Genomic DNA, 26,181 nt, shown 5'->3' with positions numbered 1-26,181 from the left:
CAACAGCAAAAAGGTGACGTTTTTGGTCAGCAGCCGTCTGAGTTCTACCAAAATGAAAAGGCCTCCAAGCTCAAGCTTTCTATGTTCTATAAACGCCACAGATGCTGAGAACACAAGTCTTACCTCTCTTTTGGAAAAGACAATTTACCCAGCTTAAAGAAAGCTCAGTCTACTGTGGTTTTTTAAAAGATCACTGTACTATCAGGATTCTGCTAAACTGCTCACAAGCCAAGACCACTGGGCGTCAAAGGAGTATGGTTTTCAGGACCACTTCGATCACTTTCTTCTGCAGATGCAGCTCAGATCTCTTTTGGTTAAACTCCAGGGCCCCCAAATCATCCTGGGAATCTGCTCAGTGGAGCCCTGGGCAGGGAAATGGGGACACTGCTCCTTCCCCAACTTTGTCATTTCCCAGGTCAATGAGATTCCACGATTAAGCTTGGGCACTGACATAGGGGTGCCAGGGTTTTACTTTGGCAACTTGGGACATTTTTTAGCTGCCATTTACAACCAGCATCATTTGACAAAAGAAAAGGAAAAGCTTTAGCATCAGGAAGAACAGGTTACTGTCCCTGAGTAGATGACAGGCTAGTGTCCTCCAAGATACCAAGGTGTTACCTTTCCCCAGATATTCTCGCCCCAGACATCACAGACCTTCATCTCTGCAGACCTGGAATCATCAGTCATAGTGGGAACAGTGTGGACTTTAGGGTCAGAGTGGTGGCTTCAAATCCTGACTCTGTCACATGTTAGCTGTGTGGTATGTGGAAAAAATGGTGTCATATGTACCTCATGAAAATTAAACAATAATATGCTAGCATCGGTGCTTGACAGGGGAAGTCGTTTTTCCAGGAAACTTGAAGAAAAGACACTACTTGTCAAGTTCCCAACAAGGATAACATTTAATTCAGTTGACCCACCGTTAATTCACCTGCACTGCCATTACAACAAAATGACAAGAGAGTAGCTTCCACTCTCAGAGTGAAGACCGGGGACTCAAATACAGTATCATGATTGACTTTTTTTTTTTTTTCATTCAAAGAAGGCTGGTTAATACACTTGCTACCAAAATCTTTTAAAATTGGGAATAATTTTGTGTGATTTTTGTAGAATATTCAGATGAAAATATTCATCAAAATGTAAGCTTGTTAGTCTCCTCTAAGTAGCCTACATTTCTATCCATCTAGCTAACATTTGAGGCAACATCTGACCTCTTGATATGTATGTATGCTAATGATCACTCAGAACCCCTAAAAAAGAAAACAGGGCATATGTGCTCATAGCCTGAGGGCTGGAGCATTTCTGATCGGTGAGTAATTAATACCACTTCCTCCTACTGCCAAGTAAAACAGACAGACAAGTACTTTTTACAACACAGCAGAAGAAAATGATCAAACTAATCTTTTTAACATGGGCAGATCATATTTCTGTTTGCACTGGGATATTTTTCCATTTTTAAACATCTCTCCAGCCAATTCTATAACATGAAGCCCTAAATCAGAAAATGGGCAACAAAGAAGCGAGATAGTATGCGTTCTGCTGTGATTCATGTATTCCCTTAGCCAGCTCTTGGCAAAACTCTACGGTTCCCCTTGAGATAGTTAATAGCCTTGCCTTCTGCTTTGAATTGAATGGCATCCCTCCCGCCATTGAAATTAGAATCTGGCTCATGGTTGATATTTAAGTGAGACTAGCAAGTATTTAAAGCAAATGTTCTGGCAAGATCCATGTAATGTAAGAAAAACTTCAGGCATCAAAACAGCCATGTCAAAGTGAAAACACACAAATATTAGGGTAACATATACAGCCAGCCCTGAGAAGTGGTTGGATGCCTGTTACACACATTTCTTGGTTGTACAAAATTGCTGCCCATTTAACGGTTTGCTTTTTAGGCCACGACAAAATGTCCCTGAAGCCCTCCATCAAATCAGCCACATCAAAGCGGCAGCATCAAAATGTCATGAACCCACAAGTATTTATTGGGAGAATTCCTGTGACTTGTCCCTCTTGGAATTAAACAGATGCTTCAGGTTTCTAAAAGTGTCTTACAGATGCACATTGACAACCATTTTTTAATTGCTGCTGGGACACAGGGAGCCTGCCCCCCAAAACTCTTTGTAAGAAATTCTATGCCAACCTAACTAATCACTGCATCTGCCAGAACACAAGGAGATCTTGAAATGGAGAATATTATGGAATACAGCATTACAGAGTATTATATGACACAACAGAGCTTCTTCTCAGCCTATGTACCTCACAGACAATAGACATCATCATGAAAAATGCATGACACACACAGCTATAAATGCTGGTTACTGAACGCGGACTACAACAGCAGCAATAACGGGTAACTTGCACTTACTGACCATTCTGTATGTATGAGACACCACACTTCATAATGAGGAAAGTATAATCCTCATTCCTAAGCATCTACTAAGGAAGGGAACATCTGCCTGTCCTGTGGGTGGCGACAAAGTTCTGCAAATGATGCCAAGGGAAATCGAGGCAGAAAGGGTGCTCAAGAAGGGCTCCTGGGAGGGGCTGATTTCTAACTTGGATCTTAATGAGTGGATTTAATCTAGCTGACTTCATCCTACACTACTCTGAGTCCTGACAGAAGAGGACTGTGATTTTTAATATGTAGTACTTAGTCCTTATAAATTTTGCTAAAATAAATTAAGAATTTCTCAAGACTACCTTGTTTTCTCCTGGGAATGAAGCCCCTCTACCAATAGGCTGGCAGCGTATATACCAGCAAGCTCTTACCATTCTTGCATTTATTCCATGAATTTCTATTGGCCACACATAGAACTCTGCCCTGGTCTATGTGCTAAACATAGCAGAATAAACAAAAAAGACAAAGTCTTTGCTCCCGTGGAGTAGACATTGTAGAGGGAGAACAAGTAAGTGAATAGATCTTTTACAAGCGGCAATGAGTATCAGGAGAAAGGTAAAGGTAGAGGAGACTAGGACATGGGGAAGTAATGAAACTTTATATCACGTGGCCAGGCCAGGTTTCTGTTATAAGGGGACATTTGAACATAAACCTGGAGGACATGAGGGGTCTGCTCAAATTAGTTATGCAGTTTGTCCATAGCTTAGCAAATGCAGAATAAACACACTACGGAAATCTGTACGTCCATCCTAGAGCCTAAAGCTCTCACCAGATGCAATCTCTGATGTCCACATGTTGGATTTTAGCCAAGAGACTGATTCAAGTGAAAAGTCAAACATGTACCTCTAATTTCAATGGCAGGAGGAATGCCATTCAATTCAAAGCAGAAGGAAAAGCTATTAACCATCTCAAGGGGAATCATAGAGTTTTGCCAAGAGCTGAGTAAGGGAATACATGAACCACAGCAGAACACATACTACCTCTCTTCTGGGTCCTGTTAGCATCATGAAGATGATGGAGTTTCAATGACTGTTTCCAGCTCACAGGGGAAGAAATGGTTACTGTAAGGAGGTAAGTTGGACACAAGAGAAGGCCTGAATCTTCAGCAGCCTAGGGATTTGCTTCTAGGGCAGTGAGCTGAGAGGGCAGGACTCAGGCTGGTCAGGTCCCCTGGATTAACACAGTAAGTCATTTCCAGTTTGCATACTTCTGCCTTTATTAATACTCCCTACATCCTGTGGCTGCACAGATGGAATGAAGCCATGAAGGATTTAAACACGTAGGCAATGTCAACTCCACAGAGCTCCCTGACACTGTTTCTACTTGAGTACTTCCTGAGTGGAGGAGTTAGGAATGCCATTCTTTAACAAAAAGTCTCAGTAGGCCAACTCAGCCAGATTTCTCCGACGGCCTCCATTGCCCAACAAAGTAAGGCTGTATGATGAGACAGCTGTTAGGAGATTAAAAACTTTAACAATGAGTCTATAATTTCCTTCAGCCTTAGCCTCTCCTCTGAATTATTTAAACAGCTGTTAATTTTTCAATCGCTGCCCAGTTCCTTCTCACGCAAATCCACGTGAGTCCTGTTTCAATGGAATGCTTAGCTTATCGTGCAAATCACCCTCTGTGATTCCAAGAGACCGCGTAATGGAGCTCATGCTAAGTGTTCAACTATTCTCAGAGCCTGCTTTTCATTAGCATTGGATTTGCCTTGGTCTGCCAAGAGCCTCTAATAACAGGCTCATTAGATGTGGTGCTGGAGTCAGACTTCCTGTTGTGTGCTCTACTGTCGCCTCATCTGGCACAGATTCTTTTTGTCTCCTTCACTGGCTGAATGAGGTGGCAGCAAGACATTCCCCCAGGGAGCCTAAAAGCAACTGCTGTGTTTAGCCTGGAGGGCATGAGGTCTGCAGTGGCCTCACTCATCTGCCCCTCCGCTGCCAAAGTTCAAACCTAGGCTTGAGGACCTAGGGAAATACAGGGGGACACATAGATGTTCAGCAATTGTCCCTATGGGAGATACTAGGTCAGACTCTCAAGAGCAACAATAAGACAGTTAGAGTATTAAGGACTGGAAACACCAGCAGTGTCAGCTTTGAACGCTGGGTACCATCCAGTGGTGATTACAACTATGAGTGTTGCACATGTTGCCTTTCTCCAACTCCCTAAAAAACATCTTCCTTGCTATAACAGGGCTTGAACCTGTAAGATAGCCTTGCATTTTCAATAACTTTTGAGACATTCCACCTCTGTTAAATACTACAAGCCCTGATTTAACCATGTGGAGGATGCTTACTGGGTAAGAAGTATGTCCTTCTCTTACAGCTTCTATGTCCCCACAAGTCCTGTGAATGAAATCTAGAAGGTCACAGCATGGAAAGTCTCCTCTAGTCCCTTCTGTTCACTTTCAGCCATTACGCCAATGCATTAAGCCACAAACACACATTCCTAAAGGTCCTCCTGTGAGGCACTCCAGACTTCACACAGTATGTCCTTCATAATCTTCTCCCTGGACATCTGAGGGTCTAGCTAAAGAGCAGAGTTAACCATAGATCATGTGGGGTTTGCACCTGGATGGCAAAATAAGACCCCATGAGATTGGAAAAATTTTAGAGTGGCTGCTAACTGGTGGTGTCAAAAGAAGCACAAGAATAGACAGATGTAAAATCCCCGCTTAGGATCACAGACAGAAGAGCAAAGTGCTACAAAATGGTAAAAACACACCTTTAATGCAAGATATCAACAGGATATACATATTGATTTCAGCCCATGTTTATATTTTAGGACCTAAACTCTTAGTTTTAAATGTAAAATATGAGAGTTAGACTAGAAAATTTTTAATGTTCTAAAATTCTATCATTCTATAATTCTCCACGTAGGTTTAAAAAAAAAAAAAAAGTATTAGCAACGCTTCCAGATGTTTCATTCTAGTTACACACGGTTGAATATACTTTGAATTTACCATGAGACAAATTATTTCATCTACAATGAATGGGCAAATCAAATCCCTCCACAGTAAGAAAGATAAGAGACAATCCAACAGTCACAACAATTTCTTACGTCTTTCCTTCCATTTTTGCCTTTTCTACCCCTTCAACAAAAACATGTTTTTCTAGGATCAGTAAAGCTGGATTTGGTCAAATGCAGTCCACGATTCAGCCATGAACATCTTCTGAACCCTCTATCACCCTTAAACAATTCTCGGTCCAGATTTCTAAGACAAACAGGTCAAGGCCAACGTGACATAGGTAACGTGGCACTGGGTCCAGCCAACTGCTAAACTCACCACTAAATCATCAAAAGACCACCACTATCATTCACAGTGGAATGGGAGAAGTGAGCCTCAGAAACATTCCGGATGAAAACCGAGGGAAAGGGGTGCCCCCTCTCAGGCCAAGGGCAAGGGCCAACTCACCAAAGATGTGAATGGCAAGAGCAGGTTGGGCCTTTGAGTGTCTTCACATAATGGGTAACACAGCATTAGGAGACAGAATTCTGAATGGGTGCATAAAATTTGAATGTGTTTTTCCCAGAAGCTAAAACACCAGTTCTAATCAATAGCATGTAGAAGGTAAGTTGATGGAATATAATTACATAATTACATGGCCATTACGTTCTTTGCTAAAATTTCCCTTTCTAGTCATGGCTGGATAAGATATTTATTGTCTTAGACAATAACATCCAGTTCACTGGGTCATTACAAGCTTTCCTCTGAGAGAATTTTTAGGAAAGGATTGATGGAGCATCTGATGAGAAAGTCCTAGAAGGCCAGAGTGGCTGCAGCCTGAGAATTCCCACTTCCCTCAGTCCCAGTAGAATGACTGGACTCAGAAAACATCAGGAATATAACCTTAAGCAAAAAACCTCTAGGCTTTACAGAAATTCTCCTCAGGGCATAGATTTAAATCAGCTTTCTTCCAACACATTTGCCTACTTCTAGCACCGTAGATAGAATTAAAATGCCAAGGAACAGCAAATCTCTATGACCCAGTGGAAAACTGGGTGGGGTGTTTAGTCATCCCGAATTGGGATTCTCTCCTAAAAACAAAGATTATGACCCAACCCCGGAACATACTGAGCAGCCCAGTTCCCAGTAGCATGTTAATTCTGAAATAATTGCTACCGATCTCTGGTTCACAGAACAATACAAAAACAAATTTGAAAACTTCACATAACTCTGGTAAATAGGGGAGACTCCTTTGGGGACAACTGATGAGGTCACAGGAAGATGCTTTAGTCCTGAAGAGTTTCTTAGGATCCAATTGTCAAGTGACCTCCCCTCCCCTTGTTTGGCTTCCAGGTGTGGTTATGGTCAAGACCATGTCAGGCCAACCCCCAACAAACTATGTTCTTAGGAGAGGCTTGAGAAGCTCCTGTGGCCTGGGATGTCAGTGAATATGTTGCTTTTTTCATGAACTTCTGGCTTAAATCTGGGACCCTTGTTGGGGTGCAAAGGGATAGAGCTCTCAAGGAAAAATTCCAGAACTCTGGGAGCTACAAATGGGTGATTTTCAAGGCTTTGGGGTAAATTCTGAGGATGTCCTTAAACATCGCCCCACAGAATCATAGAGTGGCCAGCTCTGGAAAATCTTGCTACTTGCATGGTCAACATAGTGACTGGCCTTCCTTCCTGCTTGGGGTTGGTGCTGCTTTGCAAGGTTGGCTGGTCAGCCTATGTCTTGGTTACTTTTCTCTCTCTTTGCTGAGACAAAATACTTGACACCCAAATTAAGGAAGGAAAGGTTTATTTAGCTCACAGTTCCTGGAAGTTCCAGTCCGTACTCAGCTGGCTCCAAGGCAGAGTGGCCCATGGCAGAGGGCAACAGTTCATGGTAGCAGAAAATAGCAAAGGCAACAACAGCAAAAGGGAGGAGTGGTGGCAAGCAGCCTCTTCCTTTCCCTTACATATGCAAACTATCTGCCCCAGGAAGGGTGTAGCACTCACACCCTTGAATAAATCCTAAACTCTAAAAGTCTGCCCTATGACTGCATGTGTCTTTGGAGGCACACCCAGACACAGACCATAACAGCCTAGAAAAGAGAAAAAGCACATAGATAGATTGCTGTGCTTCAGGAAGTGAGAGAACCCCACTGAAGAAAAGCAATTGCAAGCTGTGACCAAGATACAGAGAAAGTCACAGCTACCATATGTCTTGTCTTGCTTTTGCTTGGTGCCCAAAGGTTCCAGAGCTGGTTAAGTCATTTCCTAGTCAGTATCCCAACAACATCCCTATCTGGAAGACCTATTGTGAAGGCTCAGCTTGGAGATTTCCAGTGTCCAGAAGGAGAACTTCCCAAGCCTGACAGTAAAGGCCATATTTGTGCTAGACAAGGTCTTCAATGTTGTGATGCCACGAACTCTTGGACAGGAAATGAAAGTTCAGCACATCTAGGTGAGGGGTTGATGTCTGGATTTTTAAGACAGTACCCAGGTGACGTTGGTGCACCCAGATGACTTTGGTGCATGCCCATATCTGGCTAGTGCTGGAACAATGGCAGTAAAGGGGAGATTACCAGTGCCACACACTGACCCAGACCACAGTTGGGCAGATTTGACTATTAGAAAGTTTGTCTTTTATGGTGAGCCCAAATCTGTTTCCCTGTAGCTTTTACACAGTGGTCACTTGTCTACTTTGTAATAACACTTGCCATGGTAGTAACTGGACATGGGCATTATCTCACTGACTCCCTATCACACTCTCACAAGGTTGCTGCTACCATTATTTCTTCTTTATAGATGAGAATACTAGAGATCAGAAATGTAAGGGCATCTGCCAAAGGGCAGGCAGCTGATGAGTAGCAGAGTTGGGGTAGAACCTGGCTCCACCTGCACAAATTGCATGCTTCTAGTACGGCACGAACAGTAAAAGAAACCTGAGTTCCACCTATCAGCCTTCCAGACATACAAGGGTGGCTCTCATATCTCTTCAGGATTTGCTCTCCCCAGGCTCTACCCCGTTTTGGTTGCAGCATCTCAAACCATGTACATCCCTTTATAGTGAGCCTCCTAGACCTGCTCACCACCTTCTAGAAGAGGCCTGAGCACATCGCTGTTTCTCTGGGCCCACCTCAGGGCAGGCTTTCTATCTCTCACCATCCAGCACATCAAAACCTAACAGCACTGAGGCTTCTGGCCTACATAGGGAAAAATGAAGGGCAGCACATAACTTTACACTTAAGAAGTTGTGGGGAATACTATAATGAATACAGACCATGATTGTCCTTTTATTACATGAGAGTCATAGTGTCATAATGTCCTTCTTCCTAAAAAATCCCATGACCTCACCCCCAAAACCTGGGAATATATTTGTTTATATGGCGAAGGGGCTTTAAGATTGCATGTGCAATTAAGGTCGCTAATCAGCTGGCCTTGAGAGGGGAAGATTATTTTGGTTTATCCACGTGGGCCTGATGTAATCATCCAGGTGTGGTAAGAAAGAGGGAAACAAGAGAGAGAGAATTTCAGAGACAGCATGGAAAGATTCAGCCCAATATTGCTGGTTTAAAGGTAGAAGCAGGGGGCTGGGGATTTAGCTCAGCGGCAAAGCGCCTGCCTGGCAAGTGCAAGGTCATGAGTTTGGTTCCTGGTACCGGAGAAAAACCAAAAAAAAAATAAAAAATAAAAATAAAGGTAGAAGCAGGGGCCATGAACTAAAGAACATGGGAAGGTTCTGGAAGCTGGAAAAAACAAGGAAATAGACTCTTCCTCAAAGGCTCCAAAACAGAAGACTTCCCTGCTGACACCTTGATTTGAGCCCATTGAGAACTATTTCAGATTTCTGACTTCCAGAACATTAAGATAATAAATTTGTCTCATTATAAGCTTTTTAATTTGCGGTGATTGAGACAGCAACAGTAGCATTAGTTAATGCTGAATGCTTTAAACATTATCTTATTTGCTCTCTGCAGGAAGCCTGAGAGATCAGGTGGTAGACACTGAGCATTACCTGTCGATACCGACTCATCTGCTCCTCCTAAAATTCTGTTCAGAGGGGCAGTACATCCTCCAAATACTGGCTTCCCAGCCTCCTTTATTGAGATGTGAACATAAATCGAGATTCCCCCTTCCTCACTTCCTCCTGCTTTCAGGGAGGCCCTGAAAGCACAGAATAAAGCAGCATCTCTCTCCTTAGCCAATAAATTGCTTAAAAAAGCAAAGCAACATGGTGCCTCTGAATGGCATACATCACCCAGGGAAGCATTTTGTATTTTCCCTGAGGATCTGTGCCATTTCTTAACTTTGGTTCATTCTAATGAGCCATTAAATTTGTGGCTATTGATCAATCACAAAGTATTCAGTCCCTGCTGATTCCACTGGTCAACTGAACTTGCCAACACCTAGGTTTTAACTAATTTGATATGCTAATTTTACAGGTAATCAATGGAGCCATTCAATCACCCTGAAAGGGAGCCTTCCAACCAGACTTCCTTCTGGAGAGAAGACTCTTTCTCTCACTGGTGGTTTGTTGAGACAGGTTGACTTACAGAGCTCTGTGCTGATACAGCATAGTCCACAGTGGAATACATCCTCTCATTATCCATTTCTTCCCCAACTCTTTAACAGACAGATGTAGTTCATAATTTGCAGAACATATTGTTGACTACATCATTGAAGTGGACCCTTGAGCTGCAAACTTGACTGATTCCCCAGGGCTGGTCGTAACTCAGTTTGTCAGTTGAAGGCTCAGGCTCCTCTACACAGCCTTCAAAGTCTCTCTCCTGTATCCAGGCAGATCCCAGTGTCCTTAGAGAGACACTGGTCCAAGATTTCTCAATTAACTCCATGCAGGAAAGGATGTTGTAATGGTCCTTCCAGAACTCTATAAGGGTTAAATCTGATTCTGATACCATCTGGAAGCACAAGCAGCCGGCATTCAGGTCATAACTCAAGACTTTGGCCATAAGTTAGAACTAAAATTCTGGTCATAACACAAGTTGTTTTTATGTCAGGCTTGTCATAACTCAGGGGTCCACTGTACTACAATTGAAGTCTCAATGTTTTTATTTTGAATAATCCTTTCTAAGGGACCTCCTACTTTTTGTAACTGTGACCTTACAGTGCACAGTTCATCCTATTTGTGTGGTTTGCATCCTGACTAATGCCTTCTCTGCTAGACTTAAGAGTCTATGAATGTACGGTAGTATATCTACCCTAAGACCAGTACATAGATTTGCCCTTGGTACTCGTGGTAGATTTGTTGTAGGATCCCCAAGGATACCAATCCCCAAGGAACCAATTGGAGGGTGCATAATTTCCTTTAAAAATGGCATAGTATTTTCATGATAACCTGCACACATTCTCAATCATATTTAAATTATCTCTAGACCACTTATAATACTTAATATACTGCAAGTGCTGTGTAAATACTTGTTACACTTTATTGTTTAGAAATAATGGCAAGGGCAAAAAGAAAGTTTCTGTGTATTCAGTATAGGTACAAGTTTTTCAAATATTTTCAATCTGTGGTTGGTTGAATCATGGATGTGAAATTTTTGGATATGGAAGAACAACTATATTAGATGTGTAATAGTTGTTGAGGGACTAGTGATTTAGAGGTACTGGAGTGATCCAAGCCTATGTTATTAGGGAGATGGCTCTGGCAAGGTGTGGCAGGAACATTCTCTGCTCAAGTACTGGGTGGGAGGTTCTTCTTGTGGAACTGGCTTTGGATAGGAGCCTGACAAATCATGAAGGAAGAACACATGAAATTCCTCAGTTAGGAAGTCTACCAGAAGCTCCAGCTAATGTCCTGTGACCTTACTAAAGGCAGCTAGGGCTTTTAACTCCCACAGATGGTCAGGATTTGACTTTTCATGCACTTCCTGAAGTCATTCTAACAGCACCACAATCAACGGCTCTGAAAGTGGTGAAGGCACTGGTCTTGGGAATATCAACACCACTTGACTTCTGAGAAACTGGAGTGAAAGTTTTTCACCCCAAGTGGCCTTGGAAGACAGGTTTGTTCCTGCTCAGTTTGTAAAATATTTAATTTATTGCTGAGCATGGTTTCTCCCTGAATCTGACTTATCTGGTCAGCTCTTAAATTATGACATCAAAGCAAGGATCATGTCCTGATATTTGCTTGAATCTTCCATATCTATAATGAGAGAAATCTAACAGAAATTCAGTAAAAACTTGTGGATTGAGTTCAACGATGACAAAATATAGTAATAGCAGTTTGATAAGATCTACAATGTTCACTAAAATGAGACACCTGGACTCAAATACATGCTAGGGCTTTGAGTTAACTCAGAAATGGAAGGCTTTTTACAATGGGTAACTTGCCTTCTTCCTCTACCCAGCCTCTCCCCATCCTTCAAGGCTACATTCAATACACACTTAGAGCATTTTCCCTTACTAGATAGAGAACAGCTCCAACTCCAAGACCCCTTACTAAGAAATGGATACAGTGCTTTACAGGGAAAACATGCAACATGTTATGGTTTGTATCTGCATGTCCCCTCAAATCCTCAGGCAGTCATGGGGCGGGCTTCTAGAGTTTATGACTGATTCATGGTCCAATGTTGGAATTATGGATGTGAGTGCTATACCTTCCCTGGGGTGGATAGTTTGCATACAATATAAGGGAGGGAAAGAGGCTGCCTGCTGCCCCTCCTCCCTTTTGCTCTTGTTGCCTTTGCTGTTTTCTGCTGCCATGAACTGTTGCCCTGTGCCATGTGCCACTCTGCCTTGGAGCCAGCTGAGTACTGACTGGAACCTCCAGGAACTGTGAGCTAAATAAACCTTTCCTTCCTTCATTTTGGGCATCAGGTATTTTGTCTCAGCAATGAGAGAAAAGTAACCAAAACACAATTTCATTCTTTGCATTTTTGCTGTTTTCCCTACACTCCCTTAGCCCATTCAGTTAAACACATATCTGATGGATTGTCCAACAGCTGCCCAGCTGTTATTCTCAAGCATGCTTTCTGCAGTGGTCTCACCCTCATCTTCTCATAGTCAATCAAGTATTCATTCTTCCCCCATAGAGCTCTTTCTCAGTGCCAAGAAAACATAACCTTTTCCCATATTGTTAAACCAAAAATAACAGAATTATCCACTTAGGATAAGAATTCCTTTTTTTAATTACTAAGTTTAATAAACAGTAACTTTAACAATATTAACTATAAAGGATTGGAGCGAGGTCATAAGACGTTAGATGGAGTGTCTCGTGGACTTCCTAGCTAAGGTGTTTCATGTGTCCTTTCTTTAAAACCTTTTAATTTACAATGCTAAATTCCAGCCAATTATTAATTATTTAAGTTTTTCTTAACTAAACGTTGATGTGCTTTGTTTCAATCTTATGGAAAGGAACCAAAAGTGTTTCTTTACTTTCCTGCCTTAGCAAGTCTAGGGAACATCATAAAATCTGAATAAAAGAAGCACGATTTCTCTTTTCCTTTTTACTGTGAAGAGTCTTAAATCATACGCATAGTTTTTGGTATGTTAGCCCACATTCTGATCTCTCCCTTCAACTTCTTTGCTTTGCCTACAATGTTCCAAGTCAATCTCCACGAGTGCTTATAAACTCGATCATAGCCCAGCGCTACTGTTGCTGTTGCTTTTTAAATTTGAGTTATTTAACAATTTAAAAGCCGGTTAAATTCACCACAAAATCCAGATTTCACCTTTCTATTAAAGTACTGGGAAATACAGTCGTTTTGGAGCCTAGATTTCTGAATGGCAGCTATCAGCCAGAACTGTGACTGTCTTTTAGACACACCCATTTCCAGTCTGCAGCAGTCTCTATCAGTCCTTATTGCTTCTTTGACATCAATACCAAGGGTCAGTTGGAGTTTATCAGCAAGTTTCCACTGCTGTTTTCCTGAAAGAAGTGTTAAGAGGAAGTAAGTTATCTCCTCATGTCATGTACATACCTGCCTAGTTCTGGTTAAATTAAATTAGCACTCCTTGCCCCACGGTGTCCCACTGCTATACAGATGGGAGCTTTCTCTGTATGCTTAAATAAAATCCCCAAGCAAGGAGTGACTATTTACTCATTCAGCTACAAAGATAGTAAGAAGTGGTTTAGCAGAGTGAATCACATTGCTGCTATTAAAGATGTCACATAATTTACAACTTTGACCCTGGAGACAAGTGTGTAAACAAAAGCAAATGACCTGCAATTTCACCTTCTTAAGAGCAGACAGAGGCAGCCTGTGAAGAATACTCAACAATGGACTAGCAGATTACAGGAGATGGAGATTTCACTGTCTTCTCTCTAGTCTTCCTACTATCAATGGCCCCAAGATTAGATCTCTAGAGTGATGACTCAGTATGTGCTAAAACATGGAGACATGATGTCAGTCTTTTTTTACAAGTCCACAGTGGGAAGGCAGGATGTGCAGACTGGTGACTTGGACTCAGCCTATAAAGGTTGGCTAGACGGCAGTGTTTGGGAACATCTCTAAAGATAGACATTTTGCACAATGTGAGAAATGACTGTTAGTCATTTCACAACTGAGGAAGTAGGGATAAGTAACCTGCATACTGTCAAGTAGCCAGGAAAGGGTAGAGCTGGGAACTGCTCCCTGGTCTGTCTCCACCCAAGCTCAAGTCCTTTTCTCTACAACATGGTGGCTACAAAAGTCCAGAACTTTAAGATGAAATAACAGTTTTAGATGCTCCTTTTTCTACGTCATAGACCTGAACTTCAACTATCCCAAGTGATGTGTGTGTGTGTGTGTGTGTGTGTGTGTGTGTGAGCACGCGCACACGGGTGAGACTGCTATTTTGTATTGTTTGGTTTTATTCAGCCACTCTCAAAAACACATCTCCTATTGCATTCTCACCACCATATCCAGCCCCAAGTACATGGCTGCTAACTTGTCACAAATGCCCACAAAATGTACGTATGCAACCAGCATTTTCCCAAGATGCTGAGCATATAAGTAGTCTTGGGCCAAATTCTTTCAAACTCCAGCCATAGCAACAGTAATTGCACAAGCAAAGACAGCAAGATGAAGCCACTGGGAGCTCATTATCCCAGGTCTCAGAGTTCCTCCAGCCTGTAATTGCTCCTCACCACTGGTTCTCAGATCACGTTGACATCTGAATCGTGGGTATGCCACTTCCCTTAATTCTGTGCTGAAGGAAATGTTCAGAAAGTGATTTTTAACCTGAGATTTTCCTCTGGATGATATGAGGTGTCATTTTCTAAAAGAAAGAAGATACTCTGTCCTGAGTTAGGATCAGGATCCAAGCAATAAAGCAAAATAAAGTTGGGTGTGGTGGCTCACACCTGTAATCCCAGCACTCAGGAGGCTGAGGCAGGAGGATTGTTGTGAGTTCGAGACCAGCCTGAGCTACAAAGTGAGCTCAAGGTCAGCCTGAACTGCATAGCGAGACCCTGTCTCAAAAAGACAAATAAATAAATAAATAAAACCCCACCCAGTCCCTTCAGACTCTTCCCAAAGAAGATACTGAAAAAAGATTTCTTAATGCTCTCTGCCTAGATCCCTTTGAAGGCAGCTAGGACAGATCACTTCATTAATGGTATATTCTTGTTTAAATTTTTAAAATATTTTTAACTGCTAGATAAAAACATAAAAATTGTGTATATGCTATAGGGTACCATGTAATGTTTAGATACATGAATATATCATCTAAGATTTAGATCAGGTTAAATACATTTATCTCCATAAACACTCATCATGTCTTTACGTTAAAAAAAATTCAAAGTCCTTTCTTCTAGCCTGGTGTGGTGGCACCTGCCTATAATCCCAGCACTCAGGAGGCTGAGGCAGGAGGACTGCCACAAATTCAAAGCTAGAAGCTACATAGTGAGTTTAAGGCCAGTCTGAACTACTACATAATGAGACCCTGTCTCAAAAACAAAAATCATTTCTTCTAGCATTTGAATATATAGTACATTATTGTTACCTATGCCCTTGAAGGGCTGCTTTCACCCAGTGAGTTTAGTTAAGCAGTACTGATTACACTAGTAATGGCAAGCCTTTTAGAGCTTTCAATGGTACAAACAGTCTGCTATAGCATATGTGCCATAGTGCTGACTCCACTGGATTATACTACCATCATTCACAGAGCATGCCGGCTCTAGAGTAAGTGATTTCCTTTGCTTGATTCTCTATAATCAATATTCTCTGTAATCAATATTCTCTATAATCAATTTCCTTTGCTTGATTCTCTATAATCAATATCAGCCACCTAAAATAAAAAGGCAGGAAAGAGGGTGAGGAAAGTACTATTATTATCCCCAATTGATAAACAAAAGAACTAACATACCTAAAATCACCTAGTAAGCAACAGAACCACAGAGCCAAACCTACATTTGTCCAACAACAAAGCCCATGTTTTTAAAGTCTGTATTCAAGTACAGCAATGCCAATTGAAATACTCCATCCTTTGCTCTTATATTTGAATCTACTAGCCCTAACAGCAGGGTTGCAAATCATAGCCTATCATATGGCCACTAGGCCAAAAATATTTAATAACCGGACCTTTACAGAAAAAGTTTACTGACCCTTAGCTTAGTAAACCAGAGCCCCAATTTTCCATTCTGCCTATGAATATCTCTAAAGTATCTGTAACTTCTTTAAGACCTGACAGCTTAGTTTTGGTTCATGAAAGTCTTTCCTTGCATTGGTTTATATAAATGGTTCTGAGCGATGACAGTTAGAAATAAATGTAGGAAAGGGAAAATTAAGAGCTAAAATGTGGTTGTACAATGTCCATGTCCTGGATCAATGCAGAGCAGCTGGCTAACCAAAATCCAGGGAGGGTTTTTCCAGAGTCATGAAGAATTTGGTGAAAGAATTTACACTGAGTGCAGATGAAAGTCCCATGGGGCTTTCTGTACTCACAGTGATGGGGGATTAGAAGGGAATCCTCTTTCCAGCACACAGCCAAGATAAACACTAATGATTTAGGTAGCAGCCAGCACACTAAACCAGGAAGAACAGTGACAAAGAGGGTAGTCAGTGAGTACTCATCTTATTCTTGTTTTCAAATGTAGTGAGGGGTGTTTAGGAATATTTGTGTAAAACAGACATTTGAGTCATCTTCACAACAGAGAGTGCTTGATGAATCATGTAGCACCTGCTGGCTGGCCTCAAATCAGATCTTCCCACTGGCTCAGAGACATGCCGAAAATCTTAGCAATACCATCATCGCTATCCAGTTTGAATCTAAACATCAATGAGTACTGTCTGACTACACTGTGTGTTAAATGTGCTAGGCATACCAGATGCCTATCAGACAGAGTCCTTCAAGGCTGTGTAAGGGTTACCTATGCAATGTACTTTGGGATGCAAAAATATTTTTCATAATATGTAGCCTAGAAAAATACACATGTGTGATCACAAAGGCATCTATTCTTTGCAGAACAGTAGGTAACCATAGAAGCCTAAGAAATAACTTTCATCAATGGATTGGTGGTTAAATAGTGATACATTATGATGCCACAGAAAACCATGGGCATGTTAAAAAGAATGATGAGTCTTTGTGTGAAATGACACAGAAAATATCCAAGAGGTCTCTTCAAGTATACACTAAAAATTGTACATGTGCAGGAACATTTCTAGTGTAGAAATGTATATGAAGAAATTTATAATAGGCAGAAATTCTAGAAGAAGTAAAAACATTGTAGGTGTTACTTCTAAAAAAGAAGAGGATTTTGCATAAAGAGAGAGCTTTATATTTTATAGAATTTTAAAATAGTGCTATGTTCATGTATCACAAGTTTCATCTGAGAAACAGTGAATCAGCCACCCAAAATGAAAAGGCATATATAAAGATCAAGAAACTATTAATTTTGGGGCTGAGGATTTAGCTCAGTGGCACAGCGCCTGCCTGGCAAGTGCAAGGTCATGAGTTCGATTCCTGATACCGGAAAAAAAACAAAAACAAAACAACAACAACAAAAAGGAAATATTAATTTTATAAATGCAGAGGCTAAGAAGTTGTAATTTACAAAGAAACTTCCCAAGGATGTAATAAGCTCTAGATGACAAATTTACCCTCAAGTTCACCTGGTACAGATATTGACTAAAGGTAATGATTCTACATCAGAATTCTGAGGTTTATGTTAAGAGTCAAAGCAAACAGTCAGTCTGGCACAGACCAGGCTTGTCTCTCTTGGGGGGATGTACCTTTCAGCAGAGAGCTGTACTATTTCTTTTTTTAAAAAAGGAAACACAGCATATTAATTTCTAGGGTGGTACTTTTTACTGTCACTTTTAAAATTAGAGGAAATGCAGAATCCCTTTTCCTCGCCTTAATCCCATTCATCCTTTTTCAGTAACAGAAGCAGCTACACTCTGTTCATGTTGGCATTCACACATCTGAAAATTCTGAGCCCCACAATGATCCTAATGTCTGTGTTCAACCTCTGGGACATCTTTTCCAGAATGCAGTAATCATTACCTTAGACAGAGAGTGGGATTTGCAGATAATATTTCTACTACTGTCCTGCTCCAACCTACCATGGATCCTCAGACAAGGCACAGAACCCATGCTAATAATGTCAGAGTGGAAGCTTCCAGTCTTCAAATGGAGACGACCTGTCATGTGTGAACCAGGACCTGGCCTTTCCATTATACATAAACCAGCCACACACACACAGACACACAGACACACAGACACACACAGACACACACAGACACACACACACACACAGGTGATGATATGCTCAAAAGATTGGTGAAATTCCCTAACATTATTGTTATGGTTTGTGTCTGGGTATCTCCTCAAAGCCACATGCAGTCATGGGACAGGCTTTTAGAGTTTATGATTGATTCATGGGTGTGAGTGCTACACCACCCTGGGGTGTGTAGTTTGCATACCAATGTAAGCAAGGGAAAGAGGCTGCTTGCTGCCACTCCTCCCTTTTGCTCTTGTTGTTTCTGCTGTCTTCCACTGCCATGAACAGTTGCCCTCTGCCATGGGCCACTCTGCCTTGGAGCCAGCCGAGTATGTACTGAAACCTCCAGGAACTGTGAACTCAATAAACCGTTCCTTCCTTAATTCTGGGTGTCAGGCATTTTGTCTCAACAATGAGAGAAAGGTAACCAAGACAATTACAAAATCTGTGGAAGGCTTCTGCCTAAGCTTCTACTGCAGTGCACATTGCTATGATCATTTCACAGCACATGAAATGTTTGGGATTCAAGGTACATAGTTGAGAAATAGTTTTATTGAGAACTCAGATCCTCTCTTTCTGTCAGTAAGAAACCATTTTTTTTACATCTGTGCTGTGGTTTAGATCTAGAATGTCCCCCCAAAGCCTCTTGGGTTCAGAGGTGGGGGTTTGAGGAGGTGACTGATCATGGTGCTGTACTCCATGGTGGACACATCCACTGAGGAGCTCAGAGCTTAATACACTGCTGGGAGCTGGGGCCTGGTCGGAAGAAGCAGACACACTGTGCGTGTGACCTGGAAGGACGTATCTCCTTCCTGGATCTTCCCTTCACTCTCTGCTTCCTGGACACCATGATGTGGGCAGCTTTCCTCCAGCAGATCTTCCACCACGCCCTGCCTTTCTTGGAGCCAGCGGGAGCCATGAACATGAGCCAAGATAAACCTTCCTCCTTTAAATTGTGGGTGTTGGGTTTCATTGTGGTGATGAGTGACTAAGACAATCTGAAGCCCAAATATGGTCAAAGTTATTCATTATTCATTCATTTGTTCATTCATCCATTCAAGAGATACTGTTTGAGCATTCATTCTGGGCTTGGCTCTGTTCTATATGCTGCAGATAAAAACATGGACACCTGGCGACTTGCAGTAAGGAAGGAGATAATAAACAAGTTATTAATGTCATATGGGAATAAGTGCTACAAAGAACACAGCAATGTAATGGTGAGCGGGACAGACAGTAATGGGATATTTAATTCAAGGTGGTCTGGAAGTGACTCCTAATCAGTGACTTGAAGAAAGGAAGAGGAACAGTGTTGGAATCTTGGGGGAAAAGTATTCTGAGAGGGTACAGCAAGTATGAAAGCCCTGAGACAGGAGGAGGCATGGCAAAATCCAGAAATAGCAAAGGAGACTCTTCTCACTATTATGTGCACAGGCAAAATTATGTGGGTACCTGCTGGATGGGATTACAGGACTCCTAAAAATGCACAGAGAAATTTCCCTCATAATTTCAGACCCATGAAGGCCTTTATTCACGGTCCCTGGTTAAGACTCTCTTGTTTTACTCCAACTCTTTGTTGCTTCTAATACAGCACTGGGGCTCCACAAGGCTGGATTCTGGGTGTTATTTCTCATGGGGTAAAAAAAAGATAAAAAGAAGGCCAAATCCCTTCTTCCAACAATCTGTTGGTTCTGAATTTCTAAAAGAATGGGAGCTCCTTCCTGCTACATGAGCTTGAGAAATTTCTACAAGGCAATAACAAATTCTGGAGTCTGCTCACTGCTCTTCTCTCTGTAACAGGAAGCGGGTCTGGAGACCAGGGCACTCTGGCTGGACCTCACTCCCCTGCACTCTGAGTGGAAAGTGACCTGAAGGCGTTGTGGGCCCCAGAAGTTAGTAAGTAACTTGGACCATTCAATTCAGCTTAGCAACTCTGTTTCAAGCAGTGAGCTCAAAATAACTGACATGTATTTTTAGCTGAATTTTAAGAGAGAGAGAGAGAATAATAGTCATTTTAAGTAACATACATAAGGTAATTTAAGCATCATCACCGACCCAAGAAACCTACCCCACAGTGCCTGGCCTGTTTCCCATGCTTGGGTTGCCCATGCCAACATAGGCTTTCCCTGTTAAGACCATCACACCTAATAACTCTTGCTAACGACCAGGGTTCCAATTACAGCCATGCCATAAAACACTCCATAAAACGTGTGGAACTCACTCCTGCTTTTGCAAATTCACTCACACTTCTCTCCTCTCTCCTTCTGGCTCTGCAAAGCTCCTTCCAGCTCTCAGAAATTTCTGCTTAGCCTGAGAAAATCCAGGCCCCTTGCTTGCCACCACATCGTCTGATGGTGGCTGATTTCACTCCCTGTTCTCCATGTCCCTGTCATGACACCATCCAGGACCAGTGGAGCTGCTCAAGGCTGGTGGGGACCAGGCCAGAGGCTGCTGGGTGAGAGGGGAGCTGGAGGTCACTGAGTACCTCATGAAATACACACACTGGGCAAAGGCTGAGGTACCAGGGCTAGCTATAAACCCCTTGCCTACCAGCCTCTGTCTATGTCTCTAGGAAAAAAAATATTTTTTTTTCAGATTACACAACTAACATGCATTTGTCTTCCAAAAGATATAAATATGATGGCAAAAATCACCAGTCAGTCCCACTGTAAGGATAATCTAAGTAATAGTCAAAACTTGTACCAAGGATCATTTTAACTATTTTATGTTCAGTTAAAATCATTAATTCATTTAAACTTCACAATCAGCTTATAGGGTTGATATTGTTTTGAGACCCATTTTGCAGATGAGAATGTAAAGGGACAGAGAAATTCAGTAACTTGCCTGAAGTCTCACAGTTATTAAGCACAGAAGCTGGGATTCTGGCCCAGATGTTTTTCATGCATCCTAGCCATGACAGCTTTCCAATAGAAGCATTCATTTCCATTCCATTGCCTGTTGAGCTGGCATAGACCAAGACTACATCTCCACCCTTAGTCTTCCAGGGATGTCCCTTCCTCTTTCAGCTTTTACAACCTCTTGGGAGCTTTCCCAAGGACAACACACTCAAGATTGACAGCTAACCAGGCAGAGAAAGAAGCTACTTTTTAGTCAACTTAAGATGTGTTAAGTAACTAGTGTGCTTTTGTTGTTTATATCTGGAATATTCCCCCAAAGCCTCATATGTTCAGAGGTGGGGCTTTTGGAAGATGACTGGATCATGGGGGTGATGTGCTCATCAGTGATTTGATGGATGCCTTCATGGTTGAGTGTGTTGTTAGCATATAGTGTCTGGTCAGAAGAAATGGCCCCTTGGTATTATGGTTTGTGTATGAATGTAGCCCAAAATTTATTGTGGTCATGAGGGGGTGCTTTTTGGAGAGGGCTGGAGCTAGAGTTTGTGACTGGTTCATTGGTGTGAGTACTACACCTACCTTAAGGATGGTAGCCTGCATACAACATAAAGGACAGAAAAAAGGCTTGCTCCTCCCCTTTTTACTCTTGTTGCTTTTGCTGTTTTCCACTGCCATGCACAGTTGCCCCTCTGCCGTGTGCCACCCTGCCTTGGAGCAAGCCAATATGTGACCGTCCACAAACTGAGTGTTAAATAAACTTTTCCCTCTTTAACTTTTGGTGTTGGGTATTTTGTCCCAGCAATGAAAGAAAAGTAACTAAAATAGAATTTGGTACCAGGAGTGGGGTTGTTGTTGTGACTGTACGTGATCATGTAGTTCAAGAGCCCTTGCAAATGGCTTGTGGGAAGAGATTGGAAAGGTTTAGAAGTGCCAGCTGAATGAGTAAACTGGAATGCCTTAGGCTGTTCTGTATGGGAGATTCTGGTCAGAGCTCAGAAGACCAGAAGGCTGATGGAAATGTTGCAGGTAAAGACCAGGTTCAGGATGTTTCTGCTGGGAAGAAGGACTGCACCGGTTGGTGGATTGCAGAGAATGTGTGGTACGGCTTGGCAAAATGTTTGTCTGCATTTTGCTCATATCCAGAGACTTTACCTGAGACAGATGAAGGGACATGGACTAATTAAACTGGCAAAACAAATTTCAAGGCAGTTGAGTATTGAGGCTGTGGCATGGCTATTGTTGGGGGCTTTTAGCCAGATTTATATTGAGAATCAAGAGAAAAGAGCCCAGTAGAATGATTCAAAACTTGTGAGTTTGGCCAGAAAGGAAGCTCCAGTAAAACTGTAGACTATAAAAGTAGAGCAGAGGAGATCTAGATTACTGATAAGGAACAGGAGAATAGAAAAGATGCCCTAAACTCATTATAAGAAGTAGGAAGAATCCACCCTTTGCAGCCTTAAAATTGCAAAAGTGAAAGACTTTGCCTTGAGAAGAAGGCCACAGAGCACCATGTTACAGAATGGCAGCAGTATAGAGAATTTGTTCCTCAGAACTGGATTCAGAGTGCTCAGTGATCCAGGCACTTGGCCCCTATAGCCAAGAGAGAGGGAAGCCTGGCTACTGCTCCATCTGGCAGCATACCTTGACATCATCTATGTGGCACTGGTTTTAGGTGCATGCAGAATGCAAGCACTGTGGGGTTAAGAAGGCTTCTAACTTGATTTCAGAAGGCATGGGAGGCCAGACAGTGTGCCCCTGAGAGGGCAGTGTGTGAAGCTGTATGAAACCAAAGGTGCAGTGAAAATGACAGAAGTTTGGAAAAGCCAGAAATATGGATTATCTAAGGAAAGCTGCAGAGGAGGAAGCGAAGCAGGCATAAGAGAGAAACTGTGGGAGCTACTACCACCAGAAGTGCCATAGGGGCAGAGCCACCCAAGCCCTTTGGATTTCACATATTGCCACAGACTGCCTTGGATGCTACACATGGAACTACAGGACTTAACGTTTGCCCTGCTGGATTTTGGACTTGCTTTGGTCCCATTCTTTTGAATCTCCATTTGCAATGGAAATGTCTCTCTTGTGCCACTGAATGTTGGAAGTGTTCAGCTTTCTTTTCATTTGTACAGGGGCTCACAGCTAAGAGTTTGCCTTAAATCTCATAGGAGATTTGGGACTTGGACTTTTCAGCAATGTTGAATCTGTTAGGACCTTGGCAACTTTTGGAGATGGACTAAACACCTTATACAAAAACAGATGTGCATGAGTTTTTGGCAGGCCAGGGGTGGAATGTTATGGTTTGTGTCTGTTTTTTTTTTTCTTCCAGTACTGGAAATCGAACTCACAGCCTTGCACTTGCCAGGCAGGAGCTCTGCCACTGAGCTAAATCCCCAGCCCATGGTTTGTGTCTGGATGTCACTCCAAAGCCTCATGTGGTCATGGGAGGTGGACCTTTTTGAAGGTGACTGAATCTAGAGTTTGTGACTCATTCATTGGTGTGAGTGCTATACCTGCCCTAGGATAGGTAGCTTGCATACAATATAAGGGACAGAAGAGGCTTGCTCTTCTTGTTTGTTTGTTTTTTTGGTTTTTCTCCGGTACCGGGAACCGAACTCACAACCTTGCGCTTGCCAGGCAGGCACTTTTGCCGCTGAGCTAAATCCCCAGTCCCAGGCTTGCTCTTCTTGATTTGCTATCTTCCATTTCCATGAACAGCTGCCTCTCTACCATGTGCCATCCTGCCTTGGAGTCAGCCAAAATGGACTGAAACCTCCACAAACTATGAGCTAAATAAACCTTTCCCTCTTTAACTTTTGGTGTTGGGTATTTTGTCCCAGCAGTGAGAAAAAGGTATTTAAGACACCTGGGGAAGAGTGTATCTCCTTCCCTGGCTCCTTCCTTCTCTCTTTGCTTCCTGGCTACCATGACATGAGCAGCATTCCTCCACCAGACCTTTCCACCATGACTTTTGGGCCCTTGGAGCCAGCCAATCATAGATTGAAAATGTGAGCCAAGAGAAATCTCTCCTTTTAAGCTGTGTGTGTTGGGTATTTTGTCACAGCAATGAGAAAGTAACTAAGACATGTGTACAGGGTTGAGGAAGGACAATGACTGACAGCAAGGGGATTGGGCTGGTGGCAGACACATGATGTATAAAGCAAGAGCAACTAACCACAGACGATGTGACCAGACTCTAGGCTCCCTGAGGGCAGGTTCTTATTCTGTTCACTGGGGACTCATAGGAAGCACTCAGCAAGTGCTTGTTGAATGACTGGAAGCATTGGATGGTAATAATTATGGCTGATAGTACTTCTAAAATCACACAGAAGTCAGGAGTGACTTTTTCAATGGAGTGATGGTGAGGTTGAGATTTGTGAGCTGGGTATGCAGAGAGGAAGGGAGGTAGCACATGCCAAAGCATGGGGGCAGGACACCCCACTCAGGCCAGGATGTCATAAGACTTGGACGCAAGAGGGAGGGAGACTTTATACTCACAACAACAACTCTTGGGACCAGAAGCAGAGGCTGGAGAAGGAATGGGAGAGATCATAAAATGAGATGGCACAAATGCTGCAATGCCAAAGGAAGGGATTACACTTTGCAAGAAAAATGTTGCTTTGGAAGTTAACTATTTCACAGCCACAGTAAAAGGTATCAAAAGATTAGCTCTCCAGTGGGGGAATAAGCAAGCATAAAAGACCTTCAGCAGGATGAGGCTTGTGAAACAGCTTCTGAGGGAGAAGAAGAATTCAGAAAAGTCAGACATAAAGGAGCCAGAGAGACAATGGAAACATGAGGGTTTCTTAGAGAGAACTGTCCAGGGCTTCTGAATTCTTCTCTAAGTGATTCTCTTAGTCTGCCCTGGCCAGACTTGGTAACTCAATACACTGTTTTTGTTTTTGTCTTTTTGAGACAGGGTCTTGCTATGCAGTTCAGGCTGGCCTTGAGCTCAGTTTGTAGCCCAGGCTGGTCTCAAACTTACAATGGTCCTCCTGCCTCAGTACACTGTTTTGAGAACCATTTTATCTATGTGAGTGGCCTTTGAACCACTTTAAAGACAATAATGGATTACAAGTAGATTATATCTCATGGGCAATGTCCAATTCAGTATAGTGGCTCCCTGGAGCAATGTGTTGAAAAGGAGTCTGAGGCTAGACTCAAAGTGGAAGAGTTCTAGGCTTGATCAGCATGGCCACATACATTCCCATCTTCGCCACCCTTGCTTTCAGTACTTGGGTTTCTTAGACAGATGCTCATTTAGAGCAGAGACCTTCATATTTACCTTTGTGCCAAGCAACATGCCAGGAAAAGCACAGCATAAAGAGAGATCCCGTGCTCTGCAAATGTTTGCTTAATGAATGATCAAATTCATTTGTCCCTAAGAAAAATAAAGGCAAAGAAGTTGGTGGCTACATGCATTGGGAATGTAGGGGTGGCAGAAAGGGCCCTCTCCCTTGAAACTAGCTTCCTACGTGGAACTACCTAGAGCCAAACGCCCTGGGACAAATTCAGGCTCCACCTGGGCTGAACTCAGGAACCCTTGCTCAGGGATGATACCCAGCCCCACACAGTATCCTCTCATGGTCCCGGGGGAGGTGTTTCTGTAACACAGCTGGAAATGATGGAAGTGATACACAGGCCTGCCTCAGAATAGCCCCTGAGCTGGGGCCACCACCAAAGCACACCTTGTGCATCTGTTTTGACATAAAGATGCAGGATGAAGAAGCTGAGGTATGCCTGGCTGGGCTTCCCTGGGGCTGGCAAGAAAACTCTCTAAACTGGGTTAGGCCATGGACACCCATTTCTGGGAGTTTCCTTTCCTATATTAATTGATGAAAATACCATGTAATTCCTCTTTGTTGCCTCTCCATTCTCAGAAGTGTGCTTATGTGTGCTGGATTTTGATAAATAAGGTAGAAATGTATGACATCAATGGGGAAGGAGACAAACAGTTGAAAAGTTCTGGTCCAACAGGCAAGCAAAGCCCGCCAAGGGGATAGGAGCAAGTGTGTGGTCCAGTAGCCAAACACACATGTCAGTGCTGCTAGACTTAAGAAGACAAAGAGCCTGATGGATTCCTTCATAACACACTCACAATGGAAGCAGACTGTGCAGAGTTTTGAAGTCGTAGGTAAACTTTGGACAGGGAGGAAAAAAGAGAGAGAACCCCCAGGCAGAGGAAACCCAGAGGAGAGGCTCAAAGGCAGACTGGGAAGGGCAAGGTCAGAAACATGTGGGGCATGTGGGGTTGAATTTGGAATAGCAGGAGCAAAGCTGGAGGTAGGTACAGGACTCAAGAGTACTGCAGGAGCCCAGGTAGTGAGATTTGAAGCCTGAT

The 26,181-nt window shown here is 42.6% G+C and overlaps 1 protein-coding gene across 3 annotated transcripts in view; it reads right to left on the bottom strand.

Moving 5' to 3' along the window:
- Slc1a2 (solute carrier family 1 (glial high affinity glutamate transporter), member 2) overlaps positions 1–26,181 on the bottom strand; it is a 152,234-nt gene that overhangs the window by 59,062 nt on the left and 66,991 nt on the right. The window lies entirely within an intron of this gene.

This window comes from Chinchilla lanigera, unplaced genomic scaffold (genome assembly GCF_000276665.1).
Source record: "Chinchilla lanigera isolate Chin_1 unplaced genomic scaffold, ChiLan1.0 scaffold00021, whole genome shotgun sequence".
Lineage (NCBI taxonomy): Eukaryota > Metazoa > Chordata > Mammalia > Rodentia > Chinchillidae > Chinchilla > Chinchilla lanigera.
This window is presented reverse-complemented; position numbering and strand designations above follow the sequence as displayed.